This window comes from Rhinatrema bivittatum, chromosome 14 (genome assembly GCF_901001135.1).
Source record: "Rhinatrema bivittatum chromosome 14, aRhiBiv1.1, whole genome shotgun sequence".
Lineage (NCBI taxonomy): Eukaryota > Metazoa > Chordata > Amphibia > Gymnophiona > Rhinatrematidae > Rhinatrema > Rhinatrema bivittatum.
Window position 1 is genome coordinate 34,443,543 of NC_042628.1, and position 19,877 is coordinate 34,463,419.

At 41.7% G+C, this 19,877-nt stretch overlaps 1 long non-coding RNA gene across 2 annotated transcripts in view; it reads right to left on the minus strand.

The window, feature by feature from the left end:
* LOC115076092 overlaps positions 1–19,877 on the minus strand; it is a 121,134-nt gene that overhangs the window by 41,737 nt on the left and 59,520 nt on the right. Inside the window, exons 2-3 of one of the 2 annotated variants that reach the window (XR_003852686.1) lie at positions 15,975–16,207; positions 8,891–9,016 (exon numbers count right to left, since the gene is read on the minus strand). This is a non-coding gene — a long non-coding RNA (uncharacterized LOC115076092). Of the gene's footprint in view, positions 1–8,890; positions 9,017–15,974; positions 16,208–19,877 lie in introns of those variants that run through there. The other variant, XR_003852685.1, reaches the window with a different exon arrangement.

A 19,877-nucleotide genomic window follows, 5' to 3' on the forward strand; every position in this document is an offset into this window, starting at 1 on the left:
ATATAACAAAGAGTTTCTGTATATTTAGGGGTCAGAATTAACTACATTGTATAAAGTGAGTCTGGAAGAGCAAAAGTTTCTAAAAACTATGTCCCAAGCAGTAAAATCACTTGTTCCGAAAGCTGTAGATCCATCTCCAGGACCAGTGCAAGCTTTCTTGCTGTCCTGTGTGAACAATTAATGATTGCAACGAGTAAAGCTAGGTCTGACCTATTGTGGAAGTTTTTTGGGGAAATTTCCGAAAATTAAAGAAGCTTGCTTTCTAAATGCTACGTTTGAAATGTGATAAATGAGTTTGATATGTAGTTTGAAAGGCTAGAAGACAAGCTAACAAGTCTCATGTCTTAAGTTTTATTTCTTTTCATCCTGTTACTAGGGGTTAATATTAATAACCAAATATTCTTCTCTCAGGTGGAAAACCAGGAATAGACAAATTAAATTAGTTAAAAATACATGTAAAGTACAACAGTTCTTCCTTGTACGTTCCTTCAGGGTGAGTCTCCTTCTGGCCATGAAGGTCAATGCAGGCAGCACGTGCCTACCTCAGGAAGTGCCCTCTCGGTGCCAGCTGAGTGAGTTTCCTCCTGGCAGCAACCTCTTGGTGCCAAGTGGCTTAAACTTCTTCCTGGCTATACCAGCACTGAGTTTCTTCTGGGAAGTGCCCTGCGAGCCCCAAGCAGATAAACTTCCTGCAAGAGGTGCCCTAGCAGTGCCAAGCAGATCTACTGGATGCCTGTTCTAAAAATAGCCCCCTGGCTACTGCATCTTGTCTGCGTGAATGAGTCATCCTGCTTTGCCCGTGTCTGGCGAACACATTCTGCTCCGGACTGATTATCAGAGTAAGTGGCTGATAGCTTTTTATGAAACAAAGTGCTGTTTTAGAGCCCCAGTAACGAGGGTGAGTAGATATGTTTGGTGTTCCTAATGCAAGCATAATTACCAGAATTAAAATAATTAGGGGAACTGCAGCCTCTTTCTGAATTGAGTTTATTTTTCCACTAACTTCTTTTTCCATCCAGCCCATGCAATTACGACTTCCCCACTTCCCTCCAACCATGCCGAAGGTTGCTTTGAGCCAGGGGTCCCCAAACCTTTTAGACAACGGGATGAACGTGACATTTCAAATCCTTGAGAGGGCTGAAGGGGTAGGGGGTCCTCTTGGGAGTTTTGATGAGAGGGAGGGTGGAAGGGTGGGCCCGGCGGGTTCTCCCTTGGAGTTTGGCCCTTTCAGAGATTTGAAATGTTGCAGGAGGAAGGAGGCAGGAGTCCCAGTGAGATATGCTAGATAGGATGTCAGTAAAAATATTCCTAGGAGGCTGGCGACCCTGTCACACCCCCTGCAAACCCTACCACCTGTCTTTACCCTTCCTCAGCATCTGCATCTAATCTACTGAGGGAACTTTGAGGAGGGAAGGAATGGAAGGGCGAGGAGTTTGTGGCACTCCCTCTCCCATTCACACCGCTCCATACACTCCCTCTCCCATTCACACCACTCCGTACACTCCCTCTCCCATTCACACCACTCCGTACACTCCCTCTCCCATTCACACCACTCCGTACACTCCCTCTCCCATACACACCGCTCCATACACTCCCTCTCCCATACACACCGCTCCATACACTCCCTCTCCCATTCACATCGCTCCATACACTTCCTCTCCCATTCATACCCTCTGAACACTCTCTCTTCTTCCCTCCCCTCTCTCATCCCTCTCACACTCCTTTTCCCTCCTCACACCCCCTTTTTGTCCTCTCTCACCCCTTCCCTTCTTCTCACTCCCCTTCTACCCCTCTCCTTCTCCTGCTCTGACTCACACCCAAGCCCCCCCCCCCCTCACTTTGCATGGGACTTCTCATCAACTGGTGGGAGTTGGGGATTCTGCCAAGACTGGAGGCTTCTCCTGCTACCAGGCATGGTTCAAATAAAAATGTAAACTTTGCTCCACTGGATTATGCAGGTGGCAGGGTAATGTTTGGCAGATGAGAGAGAATTGCTGTGAAGGCCTTAGGTTGGGGTCTCAAGCTTTATTCTAATTGCACTGAAATCCCTAACTGGGCATGCCAGGTAATGCAAATCCTCCTAGCAGCAGCAAGAGCAATAAAATACTCAGGTCAGCAGAGCAACCCCCTCCCTCCCCCACTACCACCACCACAGGGGCAGAGCGAATTCACCCACTTACTGTAAGCATATTCAGCATTGTTCCATTGATCCTGTCACTTGTGGTTCATTGAAAAATACGCACTCAAGGAACAATCAGCCCGTCTTCTTCCTGTCAGTAGGGTTGCCACTTTACCCAGGTCAATCCAAAGAGGCTAATTCAGTTCTGGTTTTGCCCCATTGCATGCAGGAAGTTGTAATGCTAATTTCCTTAAGATGTCTTCGGGATGACCTGGGTTAGGTGGCAACCCTTCCTATCATGGCTTTATCCTTTCACGCAGGATGGTCTAAGGTTTACTCGTGCAGCAAAGTGCTGTCCCACTGAAAGCAGCTTCAGGTCTTTAGTGCTACTTCCCAAAAGTTAGCAAACAAAGGGGGCCGATGCAATACAGTGCGCTCAGCCAGAGGATGTGGTTAGTGCAGTTAGTGTAACTGGATTTAAAAAAAAGGTTTAGACAAGTTCTTGGAGGAGAAGTCCATTAACTGCTATTAATCAAGCTGACTTAGGGAATAGCCACTGCTGTTACTGGCATCAGTAGCATGGGATCTACTTAATGTTTGGGTTCTTGCCAGGTACTTGTAGCCTGGATTGGCCACTGTTGGAAACAGGATGCTGGACCCTTAGTCTGACCCAGTATGACAATTTCTTATGTTCTTATGTTGTGATTTCCCTGATGTTTATAAGACAGTTGTACACCCAGAGAAACAACATGGTGAAAAGAGAAAGACACAAAGCCAGAAAGGCAAGGGGGAGAGAAAGACAAGGATGGAGAAAGATACAAAGAAAAAAAAAAAAAGCTGCACATGTTGAATGAAACATTTCCATTGTGGAGAATGGGGACACAGGCACCACCTTTAATTACCCAATAATGAAGAAACTCAGTTGTGCTGTCACGTGCGTGCAGCCTGATATGGACAGACCCAGAGTGAGTGCTTAGAGTTATTATTCCCAGTGCCCACTACCACAAACAAATTCACTTTATGTTATTCCCTTAGCCCAACTCTATAACCCTATCTGCCCAAGCTAAGGTGCACCGGAACTCAACTTGTAGAAGTTACCCTCATGAATCAACAGAAACAAAAACAATGCTGAACTGAATAAGTGTTAAAAAAAAAAATCACCTGACCTATTCACGCTCAGCTTGTTTGCCTGACGTACTTTCATCTCCTTATTTAGGTCACCGATTCTCAATCTGCACGGGAGACTGCAGTATTTGTGCATGTAGAGAGAGCATTGTGGTCCCCTGTCCTGCAAGTGGAAGGACTATCCCTTATACTGAGTAAAAGGGCAGTCACTGTTTTACCTCCATCTGAAGTCATGCGTTTCTTTTTGTATTTATTTAAGCATTATAGTCAGTGGCGTTCCAAGGCTTTATGTTTACAACAGAGAATGGAACAGAAATAAGCAATAAAAATCGCCGCAAATAAAATATCATTAAATAAAACACTGAGATGCCCATCATTCCCGTCATCCATCCCAAAACGCCCCACAGTCATCCATCACAGAAGAGAGGCAGTGCTCATGATGGGGGCTCTGGTGCACAGAAAGAAAAACACATTTGAACTGAGATGAAAAAGTTACTGTAAGGGCCCTCAGTGGGTAGCCAGAAGAGACTGAAGGGATGAAGGAATATCCAGAGCAACCAATCTGAATGCCTGGGCCACACGGTCCATCCTATTAGTATTGCTTTCCAGCCATTATCTATTTCACACCCTTTGCCTCTGTAACCCAAGAAATGTGACCATATTGCCAACACTAAACAAATTGGCCATCTATGCACAGAGAAAGCGATGGCCCTTACCACAAGTGTGCTGTTTAATATTTTTATTTGTTTCTGTATTTGACACCTTGAACCAGGGCATCTTACAACACATGGTGGTCTGTCTACAAGTGAACGGCCTACTCATAAATCAACCTGAGAAATAACGGCAAATAAATGTGGCACTTGAAAACAATCTGTGGCAAAGACAGAGTTTTTTAAGCTAAAAATGTTGCGACCACTTCGTTCTATGCTACTAGAGGACCAGTTCAAGACGATTCTGCAGGCACTAGTCCTTGGACAGATGGACTGCTGTAATAGTGAATATAGGACGGGTTGTCTACAAAATTAATGTATGTCCTCCAGTTGGTCCAGCATCGTGAAAAAATATGACGACATTGAGCCTGACTTACAGGAATTACATTGGATACCCATGGCCTTTAGAGTGAAATTTTGGGTGCTAGCTGTCATGCACAAGTTGCCCATGTACAATAAGAAATAAATTACAGTGGTACTGCCCTGTTTGGCCATTACGATCCGGAGGAACAAAATTTCTTCCATGCATGGACATCAGTTCCAGCAAACCCACACGTGGGCTTTTTCCTGTATTGCCCCAGTAATGTGGAACTCTTTGCCAGCATGGCTCCAAAAAGAAGGGGAAATCAAAGTGTTTAGAAAAAAAGGTGAAGGTAACCCCCTTAATGAGGCATATGGATAACAGTTGAAGGATGTTTTATTAGCATTTTATTACATAAGGTTTCAATTGTATGTGTGTAATATAATTTTGATTATATTAGATTAAGATTGCAATCTGTACTGCATGCTCAATGCTAGGAAGAGGCAAAAGATAAGAATTTATAAATAAATATATCTTTCAAAAATAAAAGTGGGTGGGAGTTTGATTTGATGTCAAGAGCACAGGTGACTCCTGGATAGCGGGGGGGGGGGGGGGGGGGGGGGGGTTGTAGCTTGTTCCGTAAGGGGGATGAAGGACCAAGAACATTCGGAAACTTGACGCCGCCTGCTGAACATGGGGGACAGAGAGAATTGTGTGATGAGAAGAGTTACAGGTTTATTTATTTATTATTCAAAGATTTGTATTCTGCACACATTCACAATTTAGCTCAAGGTGGATCAAATAATAAAACATATATAATTAAAAGCAAATACAACAAATATTACAAATGCATGTAGCTGGCGGGTGAAGGGGCAGAAAATCTTTTCTTGAATAATGAAACTAGAGATGGGCAGGGAACTTTTTTTTTGTTTTTTAATAAGAACATAAGAATTGCCATTCTGGGTCAGACCAAGCTCAGCATCCTGTTTCCAACAGTGGCCAATCCAAGTCACAAGTACCTGGCAAGTACCCAAACATTAGACAGTTCACAAGCTACTATTGCATGTTAATTACCGTGATAGCAGTCTATGGATTTAACGTAGGAACTTATCCACATTTTTTTAAACCCAGTAACACTAACTGCTGAAACCAAAATAACACAAATGAAACAAACAGCCTGGCCTGAATGATATGCATCCCAGGGGTCTGAAGGAACTCAGAAATGACATTTCTGATCTATTAGTTAAAACCTGTAACCTATCATTAAAATCATCCATTGTACCTGAAGACTGGAGAGTGGCCAATGTCACCCCAATCGATGTGACTACTGCTGGGAACTTGACTGAAGAGTGACTAAGCACTTGGGGAGCTTGTGAACCTAATTAAGTTCTTGATGATGTACTAGAGGAAGTGGAAAGGGTGTTTATTCTTTTCTGCTGTGCATTCCAGTGATTCATCCTTTTTTTGTGACTTTTATTATTGTGACTCGCTAATCCCAGAAGAATAAACATTTATAATTTTTGCAGTGTATTCCAGTGACTGAGACTTTGATTGCTATAAGGGGTGCAGTCAGACGGTCACAGAGGGGAAAGGGAAGATTGTGTTACTTTTCCTGTCCAGCATGAGAGAATATAGCTCTTGCCTCCAGGTCTGGTCCAACATCTACCTATTTTGTGAAAAATTTGAACCCACAGAGGCAGGTGTTAGGCTCCAAAGCCCAGCATGAGACCCTCCTCCCCCCCCATTTTATTTTATGTACCCTCCTGAGGGTTACACACACACACACACAAATATATCTGACAAACATTAATTGTGGATATCCTGGTGTGTGGCTTTCAAGAGCCTTGGATTACTTTCACTTGATTGACTTCTAAGATAGTTCTGTCCCGCCAGCACAGTTATGCTCTGCATGATAGGAATAAATATTTAAACCTTACTTCCCTGGGTTCTCATTGCTTATTAACGTTAATTTAACCACATATTTTTTTTTACAGGTTTGTGATTGCCACATTAGTATCCAGTTCATACAAAGCAGTCAGAGCAAAAACCACAGGAACAGAGAGAGAGATTAAATACCTCCAGGAGGTTAAGATGAGGCCCACAGAACAGATGGAAGGGCGAAGAGCAAGATAGGGAGCAGGGTGAAGTGTTACAGGCACAAGGGAAGGAAGAAGCAATGAAGGAGAAAAAGCAAGAACAGCAGACAGTAAAAAGAGAAAAAAAGAGGAAGAGGAGGAACATGCAAATGACAGGTGGTAAGTAATGGGAGAAAGTGGCCAAGAGAGTGCAAAGCGTTCACGTGCCAGTCAAGAGAAATTCTCAGTCTGCCAAAGGGAGAGGCACATTAGTGTAGAGAGGAGACTGCTGTATTGTTATCGGGGAGGAGGGGCTCCTCAGAAAGGAGGCCAGACCAGTCCGAGGTGACTTAAGCAGGAGCAAAGCTTTGCTAAGTATGAACAGGTCAAGGACCATGCTGGCTCCCCAAGCCACACACATTGCACTACAGCAGGGCTTCCCAAACCTGTCCTGGGGACCCCACAGCCAGTCAGGGTTTTCAGGATCTCCACAATGAATATGCAGGAGAGAGATTTGCAAATGCCATCATCATTAGGTGGCACTGCGGGAATGAACCCGGAAGGAGAGAAGGCGATTACAGGGAGAAGCTTGCAGAGCTAGGTTATTGTGAATCCTGGTGCTTCACCAAACCTCCTCCCGTCTCTTAAGGGAAAGAACGGCCGGAGCCTTTGTTCTTTCTGCTCTAACGTGGTGTCCATGACGTTGTTCTCCAGGCCATGTCATAATTCCAACCTTATCTTGTTTTTTGTTCAATACTGGAAAATGCAATAATTAACCTCTAATGCGGAAAATTAAATGGCCACAAAGGTGAAATCCACAAATGCTGCCGAAATCAATAAAGTGGTGGGAGGATAACCATCATCCAAAACCGACACTGTTCACAAATATATCTACACTGAAATCTTCGTGGTGTTGCATAATATCATGATTGGTCACCATGTACAGTGTCCCTTTTTTTTTTAAGTTTTCTCAATTGCGAATATTTGTTTACAAGTATTTGTATACCACAATTCATTACCATTAAACTGTTTGAAGCAGATCACAACAGCATTAAAACTACAATCTTAAAACAATCTTCCTACAGTTATTGTAAATAACCATGTATTTATTTTTATTTATTTTATTTTTATATTCTGTTTTTCGGCACTTCAAAGCAGATTACATTCAGATACCTTAGTTATTTGCATACAATTCTAATAAAACAAACATCAGATATAACAAATCACTAAAAAGCAGTATTAAACATTGATAATCAGCAATCAATCGTATATCTAATGGAATAGAATTCCATAGAACCAGCATTATCTGGAAAAGGCACAACAAGAGGTTTGCTGTAAGTGCACCTCTTTAGCACCAGGAATCATTAACAACTGTTGACTGACTGAATGTACACTTCATTGTGGACAATATCTAGGTACTAGGACTTTAATTTTAAAATTTTTACATTAGTACACCAGATATTATATGATGAGTGTCCTAGCTACTTTAATCTCTGACTTGATAGGATGCCAATGTAGTTCTTTTAAAATTGGAGAAATGCGAGCAGATATCGGACAACCGACAATCAGCCAAGTAGCAGCATTCATGCAACTAGCATTTTGGAAGTCCTATCTAAAGGGCATTTCAGTCATCTAAACAGGATAACAAAAGCCTGCATCAAGGTCCTGAAATCTTTCCTATCAAGCACATATTTTAATCTCCAAAGTTTTCTTAATTTAAAGAAACCCTTCTTTACCACAGCTTGTGACTGTGGATGCATTGTAAACTCTGAATCCCAAACTGATTCCACTACAGTAATAGTAGTTCCTTCAGCTTGAAAAATAGAACTCATCTCTACACTATTTGTGAATGGTATCCATTCTGACTCATCCATTGCATAACAATATTTATTATGGCAGTAATCTCCTGCACACTATTTTCTAAACTGCCAGTAACAGTGAATAGCAACTGTAAATCATCTGCATAAAGATGAAAGAAAAAAACCCTTCTTTTCCTGTAAGAGAACACATAAGGGAAGGAGATAAATATTGAATGACGTCGCTAACAAACAAGACCATTGTGGAACATCCCAGTGTAATGGCAACCAATCCGATACATCCTGATCCACCCTTACTTGATAAGATTGGCCCATCAAAAAAGAAGCAAACCATTCTCCCACTTTACCTCCAATCCCTATTTCCATCAGTCTAGTCAATAAAATAGAGTGTGAGACCAAGTCAAATGCAGCAGACACGTCCAAAAATCTGCGAACACCTGATGATTCTTGTCTAGCTCCCGGAGCACAACGTCTGCAAGGGAAGTTAACATGGTTTCCATGCTGTGGCCTTGCCAAAACCCACTCTGATATGGATTAAAATGTTAGAACATAAGAACATAAGAAAATGCCATACTGGGTCAGACCAAGGGTCCATCAAGCCCAGCATCCTGTTTCCAACAGTGGCCAATCCAGGCCATAAGAACCTGGCAAGTACCCAAAAACTAAGTCTTCTAAAAAAAAAAAAAAAAAAAAAAAAGGTAAACTGATTCAAAACTATCTTCTCAATGATCTTACCTATTGATGGAAGAATGTAGATCTTGAATAAAGTCCCACTGTACTGTATGACACCCAAAATTGGCACAGTGTTTCGAACCCTTCTGCATCAGGGGGTCAGAGACAAAATGGCTTCAGTTTTCAACTCAGCATACCTGCACAATGGAAACAGGCTGGAGAAGCCATCTTTAAAGGGTTAACAGTGGAAAATGTGCACAGCATTGTACAGATTCTCATACTAGACAGCTCCTACTCCTTGGAGCTTATAATCTAGTCAAGACAGATAGAGAAGACATACAACAAAACAAATAAGAGGCTTTGAGTTAAGACACTTTCTGCTCTTTGAATCAGCAGAGCGTATGGAAGCAGTATTTGTAATCCCTAGAGAGGGAGTCCCAACTACTCAACAATGACGCCTACTGATTGGTTGAAGAGAACTGAGTTACAGTGGCTTCTGAACTGCAGTGACTGAACAAAAGGGTATGTGCGAGGGGTGGGGAGAGGGCAAGGTGGGAGATGGAATAAAACAAAAATGCACAAAAGCCACCAGGTTATTCTGAATGATGGCTTATGATACCATTACCTCACTTAGGAAATGTTCCAATTTAGAGCCTGAAGCCTAAAGTGAGCAGGAGAAAGCTTGTGCACAAACAAATCAATGAACATACAGATACATTTTTGCTAAAACAAAGCTAAAGTATATGAAATAAAATGTGGAGGTGAAGCTCAGACATTAGCAAAACAGGAGACCATCCCGCCATAACCTGCCGTTTCCAGTGACATTATTTGAAATAACTGTACTTGCTTATTCGCATTAATAATTAGTTCTTGTTACTCGTATTTATGAAGAGTTCTCTGTAAAGCATTATAAGCTAAGTTAATGATTCAGTGTAAACCGATGTGATACTCACAGTGTATGTCAGTATATAAAAATCTTTAAATAAAAATAAATAAAAATGACATTTCAGATTCAGTGGTCATCCTGAAACCGGTTTACTCTTCGACACTGCCATAACATCATGATTGGAAAGTTACATTATGATTAGCTCAGAACACACTTGGTCTTTAGTTAATGACCATTTGGTCTTTTCATAATGAAAGACTTTTGTGAATGTTTACTGAAATTCTGTGATCTGATTGGCTGGCGTTTTGTATCTATTTACATTTCTGAATATAGGCTGATGGACCAAGTCTTTGCTTTTTTTTTTTGAGTAAACCACTAATCCAGCAACTGGCAATCTGCCTGACATTTCCTTTACTATGGAAAGTGAGCTGATGCTCTTTGTTCACCAGCTTGAGCCCTCTAGGAAGAGTACAGGCCAAAGTGTTGTCCAGCAGGCTGTCTGGTTTAACAGAAAAATGATTTTCTGCTTATATTCCAGAACAGCTATCAATCCTGTACATATTTATAAACAGTCTTTCACTTTCCCAGAAGAATGCACTCTTTTTTTCATTCATTTTTCAAACAATAAAATGTTAAAAAGCGATCGTTAAGTGCATTGTAAATACCACAAAAGGCAGTTCAATACACTGCAAACATTAAAGTAGCATCAGAACACAGCAGTTAATATAAAGGGATCAATTACATAGCTGCTGTAACTTGCAGGTTACATAAGGCATTCAGTGAATAGTTGACTTTTGCTTCCTATTGTATGCTTATCTTTCTCTCTTTTCACACTTTTTTCTACTCTTTTCCCATCATATCAGAATGTGCAAAAGGATGAGATGGGCAGAAAATGACTTGTTAAGCTAATCTGTCATTATAAAGGTTGAGATCTAACATTAGCTCATTTTTCAAAGCTTGATGGGTCCCCCGTGCAATATTGGATGGGTGCATAATGAAGCAATGATTGCTCATCAATTCCTCTCATATTAATTATGCATTCATTCCATAATGCACAGGGATTTTATCATGAGTGGGGAAAAGAGAGCTGCTATTAGCAGTATATGTAAATTGAAATACATTCAAATATATGTCTGTCTCTCTCACGTTGATTGATTAGGGGTCTACAAAGTCCATTTTCTCGCTCATATGCATTTATTAAAGTAAAGCAGACTGAGGTTCTTGTCATTAATATTTAGAGACAGGTAAATTCTGCACTTCTTACTTTTGATACCAAAGTTCACACATCTCTGCTCTTCCCACCACCAAGTCTGTCTCTTTCCTTTACTCTCTTCTACACTGTCTTTCATTTTAGCTCTCTCTTTGATCTCTTGATCTTGCACCCACTCTTCTGCTCCATCCTCTCTATCTTGCTCCACACTTCTGTCTCTTTGTGTTTCCTTCTTCATTTCTATTTTTCTTCCTTCCTTGCCTCTTTCTTCTCAATTGTTTCTCCCCTCACCCCCTTAGTCTTGTGTCTTTTCTCTCAGTCTCTGTCTTGCTGTTAAATCTGTATCTCCTTTTTTCCCCGTCTCTCATTCACTATAAAATAGCCATAGTATTAGTTGGACAAGTAAGACCAAGATTTTTAGTGCATGATGTACAAATTTCACCCATCTTCAATGGCCTTATGAACAACAGATTGGCCTTCCAGGCTAGAGGCCAAATTATAACTCTGTGATCTCTGCCCTGTGGTTGTATTCTGACACAATGACCTACCTACTCAAATTCTGTTTGGATCCAATCCAATCTATTTTAGGGTCAGATTCCAACCTAGTGGCCTCCACTCTCAGGTTATATCCTGAGCCAGGCTTGATTCTGACCTGTTGAGCATCAGAGTTGTGGATCCCTTGACCCTGAGCTTGGATTCTGACCCCGAAACCTGAACCCACATTTCAAATTCAAATTGAATCCTCTCTATTCTGGTGATCCAGTGACTTCCATCACAGAACACATAATCTTTTACTTGGGGTAAGATTGTTTCAGAGTTGGATTTTGCAAAAATGTTGCGAGCTCCTGACTTAAATACTGTTGATGGATAGTGCAGATGAAGGCCAAGAATATGAATTTGCCAGGTGCACATTAAAAAAATACATCATCCAAAAATATAAATATCAAAGGATGCATTCACAATACTCATTTGACATTTCCAAAAAATTGTGCAATTTATTTCATTTTCCAAGTATAAAGACGCTATAATGAAGGCAGGCGTAGTCTGACTGGAAGAAGAGCAGAGGTTCCTGCAGTCCAAACTTATTCCAATCACCTAGGAAGCTCCCCTCTATGGCAATCCACTGCATTTGTAACCAATTGTGCAGCAAATTCATTTTTCCCAATCCAAATATATGGTCGTTTCAGAATTACTGGATTAGTGTTGCTCCCTAATATGCAGATGTATTATTATGCCCACCCATATAATTTTCCTTTAAACAGCTCATCCAATTTACTTTCAAACTGTTTTTAGTGTTGTAGCCACATCTCCTTCTGCTCCACAGTTTCATCACAGAATAAAAATCCTTTCCTGTGTGAAATGTGTTCCTCCATTAAACAAAGAATGCAACCTCCCCCCGCCCTCGTGTTTTAGCTGCTTCTGTCTGCAAAGCCCCTGTAAGGGTAGGGGTCACTGAAATATTTGTATGGCACAATTAATTAATCTGTATGGCCTCTGAAATGTCGTTTTCTAATTTAAATAGTGCCAGTTCTGTGGTGGCAGAGTAGTCAGGAAATGCTGAGAAGGTCCTTACCTGCTGACCACGTCTTTCATACAAGTGCTCAGGGCAGTCCTCGGAGGAGTAAACTGCATTTTCGCAGTGCAGGACTCTCTAAGGCACGGGGCCTGGGGCAATCATCCCAGTTTTCTGTGACCCGGCCCACTATTCAACTTGGGGGAGGGGTGGGAACGCGAACGGATGACCCACTCCCTGCCTGGCTCTGCTGTTCAAGGCTCAGGCATATTTGCCTTGGATCCCTCACCCCTCTAGCATCAACCCTGCAGGTGCTTACCCAATTCATTTCTGCCCTGGGCCTAGCAGGGCTAGTCTAAAACCCCCTGCTCAGCAGGGCATCTGTGGGATCCTCTCAAACCTTGTGTTAGCACTCAGACATGCTGAGAAGAATGTGCAATAACAAATAGCCAGACATACCAAAAAAATTAAAATGCCATTTCAATAATACGCGTGTAATCTGATGTTTTTGATCCCTCACCAAACTATCACAAGGGAATCAGTGATGGACTGGCCCCCTCAGATTATATGAATTTGAATTAAATGGCATTATTTTTCTGAAAATTTTGTGTACACCCATTCATTTGTTATTGCTTATTTCCCTTGGTGGCATTTGGAACCCTGGCACAGAACATAAGAACATAAGACTCGTCATACTGGGTCAGACCAAAGGTCCATCAAGCCCAGTATCCTGTTTTCAACAGTGGCCAATCCAAGTCACAAGTCCCTGGCAGGATTCCAAGGGGTGGACAGATTCCATGCTGCTTATCCCAGAGATAAGCAGTGGATTTCTGCAACTCCACCTTAACAATGGTTTATTGACTTTTCTTCCAGGAACTTGTCTAAACCTTTTTGAAACCCAGCTACACTAACAGCTTTGATCATATCCTCCAGCAACAAATTCCAGAGTTTAATTATGCAGTGAGTAAACAAATATTTTCTCCTATTTGACTTAAATGTATTATCTAGTAACTTTATTGCATGTCCCCTAGTTTTTGTACTTTTTGAAAGAGTAAACAACTTATTCACATTTTCCAAATTCCATTCCACTCATTATCTTATAGAGCTCTATCATATCTCCCCTTAGCCATCTCTTCTCCAAGCTGAAGAGTCCTAACCTCTTTAGTCTTTCCTCACAGGAGAATCGTTTCATACTCTTTATCATTTTGGTTGCCCTTCTCTATATCTTTTCTAATTTTATTCCACTATGTCTTTTTTTTCTGAGATGCGGTGTCCAGAACTGCACACAATACTCAAGGTGCAGTTGCATCATGGAGTGATACAGTGGCATTATGATATTCTCTGTTTTATTCTCCATTCCTTTCCTAATAATTCCTATTTGCTTTCTTGTACAGAGGATTTGAACATATTATCTACGTCGATGCCTAGATTCATTCCTTGGGTGGTGATTTCCAATGTGCAATCTTGCATCGTGTAGCTATAATTTGGGTTGCTCTTCCCTATGGCATCACTTGTCCACATTAAATGTCATCCATTATTTGGATGCTCAGTCTCCCTGTCTTACAAGCTCCTCTTGCAATTTCTTATAATCCTCCTGCAGTTTATCAATTTTGGAGAACTTTTCTATCATCAGCAAATTTGATCACCTCACTTGTTGTTCCCATCTCTAGGACATTTATAAATAAAAAGCAGCGATCCTGTTGTTTTGGACGTTTAGAATGTGCCTGTATAAAAGGTGTCTATGTGAATGAGCAATGAATGGGTAACTAGAACATGGCTTGAAACAAAACACTGTGGCCCTGCAAGACATTTCAGTGTTTCCTGTTGACACTTGTTGATGTGTGTCATATTAAATCTTATCATATAGAAAGATATGTACAGTGTTAGTATATTGATACACTTTATGTGTTACTGTATTGTGCGGATGCAGAATAAAGATATATATATATATATAAAAAAAAGACTAATCTCAATACAGATCCCTGGGGCACTCCACTATACACCTTTCCCCACTGAGAAAATTGACCATTTAGGCCTACACTTTCTTTTGTATCTTTTAATCATTTCTCAATCCACAACAGAACATTGCCTCCTATCCCATTAATTTTTAATTTCCTCAAGAGTTTCTCATGAGGACATTGTCAAAAGCTTTCTGAAAATCCAGATTGCTTGAATACCTGCATACCTTAGCTCTTGGTCTCCATTTAGAAAACTTAGTGTCCATGACTGTTGCCTGGCTGCTTGCTGGCGCTAGCAACTTTGTGGGCACAGCCTTGTTGGAGTCATTTTTTGTTACTTTTGCTGAGGGTGTATTTAGAGGTTAGGCTGTGTGGATTCAGAGTCTCACCCAGACACAGACTAGTTTGAAGGCCACAGGCCAACCTCTTAGTGAGCTCACATTTACGTTTTGCACTGTGAAATGTTTACAAACAGGCAAGAGTCTGTTTATTTTAGTTATTCCAGTAGGTCTATGATGAGAAAGCAGGCAATTAACTTATACTAAAGCCTGAGATAGAGTGAAGGCCACACAGCTGTGCCTGAGATTGATAAGACTCAGAGGGAGGGAATATCGCTGCTTTCCCAAGCATTTAGTGTATAAGGAGAAATAGCAGCTAGAGAGAGGGGAGTGCATGCTCTGGACGTGATAGCACAGGCTGATTTTTTGGAAACATGTAAGTTATATATATATATATATATATATATATATATTATACACACACACATATATACATCAATTGTTATCTACCGCTACTTCTGTAAGATCTGATTTTTTTTTTGTTCTATCCTCCTATTGCTCAAATAAACTTCATTTCCTAAGTACCTGGAACTGTGATGTACTGAATCAAAGTTTGTGTAGGGGATAAGCTCCTGGGTTCAAGCCCTGAGGTATAATCCCAGTAATTGTGTGTGTTTATATTGGGTAAGCCCCCGAGGTAGTCATATGTGCATGCAGGTGATAAGCCCCTCAGAGCAACCCTGGCACAGAACATAAGAACATAAGACTCGCCATACTGGGTCAGACCAAAGGTCCATCAAGCCTGATATTCCCTCCCTCAGAGTCTTATCAATCTCAGGCACAGCTGACCCAGTATGGCGAGTCTTATGGTGAGATCTACCCCCAGTGAAGACCTCAGTGAAATTAGCCCGCCAGTGTGCACGGTCTGAACTCGGAACAATGCATCTATGGAAATGCATGTGTGCCTGTGATTAGCTGCATGTATATCGCTCACAACATTTGTGTAAGTGGGAGTCAATGCAGAACTGAGAGACCCAGATAAATCAGCTAATCTCTGTCATTAGCAAACTGCACTACGATGTAACTAATATGTGCAGAATAAGTAGTGTTTACTGTGTAACAGTTTGTTGGAATGCTAAGACTCTGTTATATCATAAGTGCAGTTCATGATATGTGTCTCCTGTGATATCCGAAGATTGCTCCATACCTGAGTCGTGCTGTCTAGGAATTTGCTATATGCACTGTATAACTGACGGACCACCATAAATACCCACAAGTGCAGTCCATCAGCAAGTGACTGGTATACTCACCTACACTGCCTGCTTCTCATTCATCTTCATGCTGTGGCAGAAAGAAAGTCTGCATTCCTGACAGGCTGAGAAAACATTTCTCTTGCATTCCGTCCTGTTTTATGCAGTAGTAAAATTAAATCTCCCTCTCTTGCGATTTCTCACTGTCACATTGACCTTAACGTTGGGGTGCTTGGAGCGCCTGACTTCAGTTCTACGTTGAAGAATCTCTCGACTCTGCTGCGCTTTTCAGTCTGGTGCGAGAGAGATATGGAGGTGATTAGTGCTTGTTCTCAGAGGTGCAGACATGCTGTAATGTTACTGAATACTAGGGGGCACGTGGGATTGAAACAATTTTGGGGTTTTTTTTTTTTACTACTACTTTTCATTTTGCTTCAGCATTTTAGCACATGCTAAATCATTTTAGCAAGCACTAAAAACGCAGAAATGAAACATTTCTTTTTGTGTCATTTCACAATGGAAAGAAAACAAATTTCATTGGTGTCTTCAATGTAATTTTAGAGGACTGCATATATCTCTATTATTCATGGCAGGGGATCTTGTAATGTAGGAATATCTACCTACTGCCTTTGAAACAGTTTGTGCAAGACAATTCGTGCTCAGGAAGGAAGGAGTTTCTGTCACTTGGAAATGCCTTCCCCCCATCTGCTGTTTGCTCCTTCTCCTTTTTTCTCTCTTTATTTGAATCATGTTTGAGACATGGGGGGACTGTTCAGGTGCATGTGTGTGTTTTAAGGGCTTGTTTTAAAGTGGAAATAACTTACATTATGATGAGACTTGGGCTATGTGCTTGGCCGGCGATGATTCCAATTTCAGGTTCTGGGGAGAGGTAAAACTTTTAAAAACTTTACCTGCTTATTTTCAAGAATCTGGAGGACTGGCCAAGGACTTGTGTGTTTTAAAGCTTTTCTTTAATTGAAGATGACTCGCATTAAGCTCGGGCCCTAGGGCCTATGGTTCTTGCTATATTTTTTGTGATTTTAGCCGCAGTCCCCACATCAGTCTCCCAGCTGCTTTGTTTTTGTTTTAAACGTGCTTCCCTTCTAGCCCCCATATTGAAAGTTCAACGTACAGATCTGCGGCCTCTCTTGCTCCAGAGATACAAAGGGTCTGTCATTTCTTTGTACAAATGTCATCAGTTTAGTTATATAAGGAATATGGAAGCATAAATTTAACATAAGGCCTGATTTACGTTTCTCCCATTCTCTTCCTATGGGAAAAATGCTTAATAAATGAGGCCCTTAGTTTGGAAGAGTCAGCATGCATATGACCCACATAAACTTCCATCCGCTCTGGGTAAACATGCAGATTGATGTCATCTGTTTTTGAGAAGCAGAAACCAAAATCCATTTTGTAACCGATGAAGACCCCCAGAGGGAAGCATGAGGTCTGGCTTGTTTGAGCTAGGGGAGAAGAATGGGAGGCCGCCAAAGATGGGGAATAACCATAGAGGAGGAGAAGGAATGGAAAGATGGGGAGAACATTAGGGGGCAGATCTTCAAACCTGCGCGCGGGCATAGATTTGTTCGCGCAACTCGGCTCGAACAAATCCTTGCCCAATTTTATAACATGCGAGCGTTGCCGCACGCATGTTATAAAATCCAGGGTCGGCGTGCGCAAGGGGGTGCACACTTGTGCAACCTGCATGCGCCGAGCCGCGCAGGCTTCCTCCGTTCCCTCCGAGACCCCTCCGAAATCGGAGTGACCTCGGAGGGAACTTTTCTTCCGCCCCCCCCCCACCTTCCACTCCTGTCCCCTATCTAACCTGCCGCCCAGCCCTATCTAAACCCCTCCCTACCGCTATCATTGAAGTTACTCCTGCCTCTGGGATTATGACTCACCTCTAGCCTGAAAAGATCCTGAAGAGAGGTGGGTGGAATTGGAAAGTTACCTAGCAATATGTTAATTACTTAGTGCATACACATGTGGCTTGTAACCTGAGTTAAATATTTTCTTGTGTGCCATTCTCTGCTAAGATTTCTTCTCGTGAACACCATAATCTCTTTCTCTCTGAAGTGAAATATTCTTTTAATTAAACTTTTTTTTATTTTTACTTAGTTCCCAATAACAATATGATTGCAAGCTACCACTGAAGCTCATGCAGCACAGCATCTTTTTCTGTCAGCTCGATAAAAGCTGTCAGTCTTCTAGGTCGGGTGACCATCAGGGCAGGCCGATCCAGTCTCGTAGTTCTATTTCCCAAAAACGTTGGTCACTCTACAGCGACAGGAGCTTCCCCAGGATCAGTATCCTTCTGCTGGAGTGTCGACATTGGCTTTGGAAATGGGTACCATAGCCTAGAGCTATTTCTTTAAATAAGGCACTAAAGAAATTAAAAAAAATAAATAAATTTTTTTACCACGTCTGACTTCATTTCTTCCTCTGTCCGACATCTGTGTGCCTGTATGTATATGTGCCTATGCTGATTTATGTCTCCCTGCCATCATCATCATTTTAATTATTTCACGCTTTTCCAACTAGGGAGTTGTAAGTGTGTTATAGCAGGTCAATGTTTACATTCTTAAAGGCGACTTTTTAAAAGCCCAATGCATATTGAAGCCGGGAGATATGAGCAGACGTTGGGCTGGCCCAAGTTGCATGGATTTTAAAAAGCACCCGAGTATGTGTGCGTCTCCTGGTATGCGCATAAAAGGTTTTTTGCCAACAAGGGATGGGCATGGGCATTCCTAGATTTCTCAGTGGTGGGTAAACCCTGTAACAAAAAAAAATAGGCTGGTCAGTGGGGTTTTAAGGGTAGGGGCTAACAGGGTAAAAGGGAGGCTAATTAACTAGGGAGGTTAGGAAGTCCTACCCCTTACCTGGGATAACTGGGAATGAACTGGGGAAACTGGTAATTGCATCGGCATGCGTAGCTACTAAAACCCCCCCACTTTCGCAGTAGAGGCGGCATTTGTGTGCACAAGCATGCAGCCATATAAACTTGCACACATGCATGCGTGTACAGCCTATTTTATATCATGTGCACATATATGCATGTTTGTTATTAAAAGGCTGTGTCCATTAGCATGAGCCAGCACCCGCATAGCTGTTTAAAAGTTACCATCCCCCTGACTCCAATAAAGGCGTAATAGTCATGATAATAATAAATATACCAAAGTAAGTCAGGGGAATATAATCAGAGAAGTATGTTAGGGTAAGGTACTGTGAAGTAGATGAAGAGAAAGCATGTGGCCACAGTTTTAGGGCTGATTTACTAAAGCTTTTTCCCTTTCTGTGTCTTTGGGGAAAAAACTTAATAAATAAGTCCCTTAACGTGCTAGGATGATTGCTTATGCAGGTCCAGCAGACTATTAAAAAGAACAATTTCTCGCCATATTTTAATGACAGTCAAGGTATTTACTCAATATGGGGGTGGGGGTGCTCAAGTTCATCTGATGCCTATTCTTGTGACCAGGAGCATGAGGAGTGGGTGGGCCCATGTGAGGTAGGGGGGAGCATGAAGGCCGGCAGTAAGATTTGGAATTGGGCTCTGTAGAGTATCGGGAGCACGTGCGAACTGAAAGACTGTCGGTCAAGCGTGATCCTCTTGAATTTCGCTGCATTCAGCATCAGTCGAATTGCAGGCTTCAATTTAGGGTTGGTTTTTTTTTCTGTGTTTGAGATGCTAATAATGGGAGCAGAAATATTGCCCCGACATTGGTGTTTTAGCTGCTTAGGAAACTTGGTAACAGTCATGTTGGTAAGCTGTCTACCCCATACCGTTGTGTTCCCGCTGCCATATGGTAATCTCATCAGCTGTCCATGCTGGCTGATTTCACCCTAAATGACCAATCGCTTGCAGTACAAATATTTGTCTCCAGTACCAGCATTTGCCCGATTGTGTATTAGGTTCAGTAGCGTAGAGGAACAGAAACAGTCCATAGAAAATTTGGAGTGCTAGAC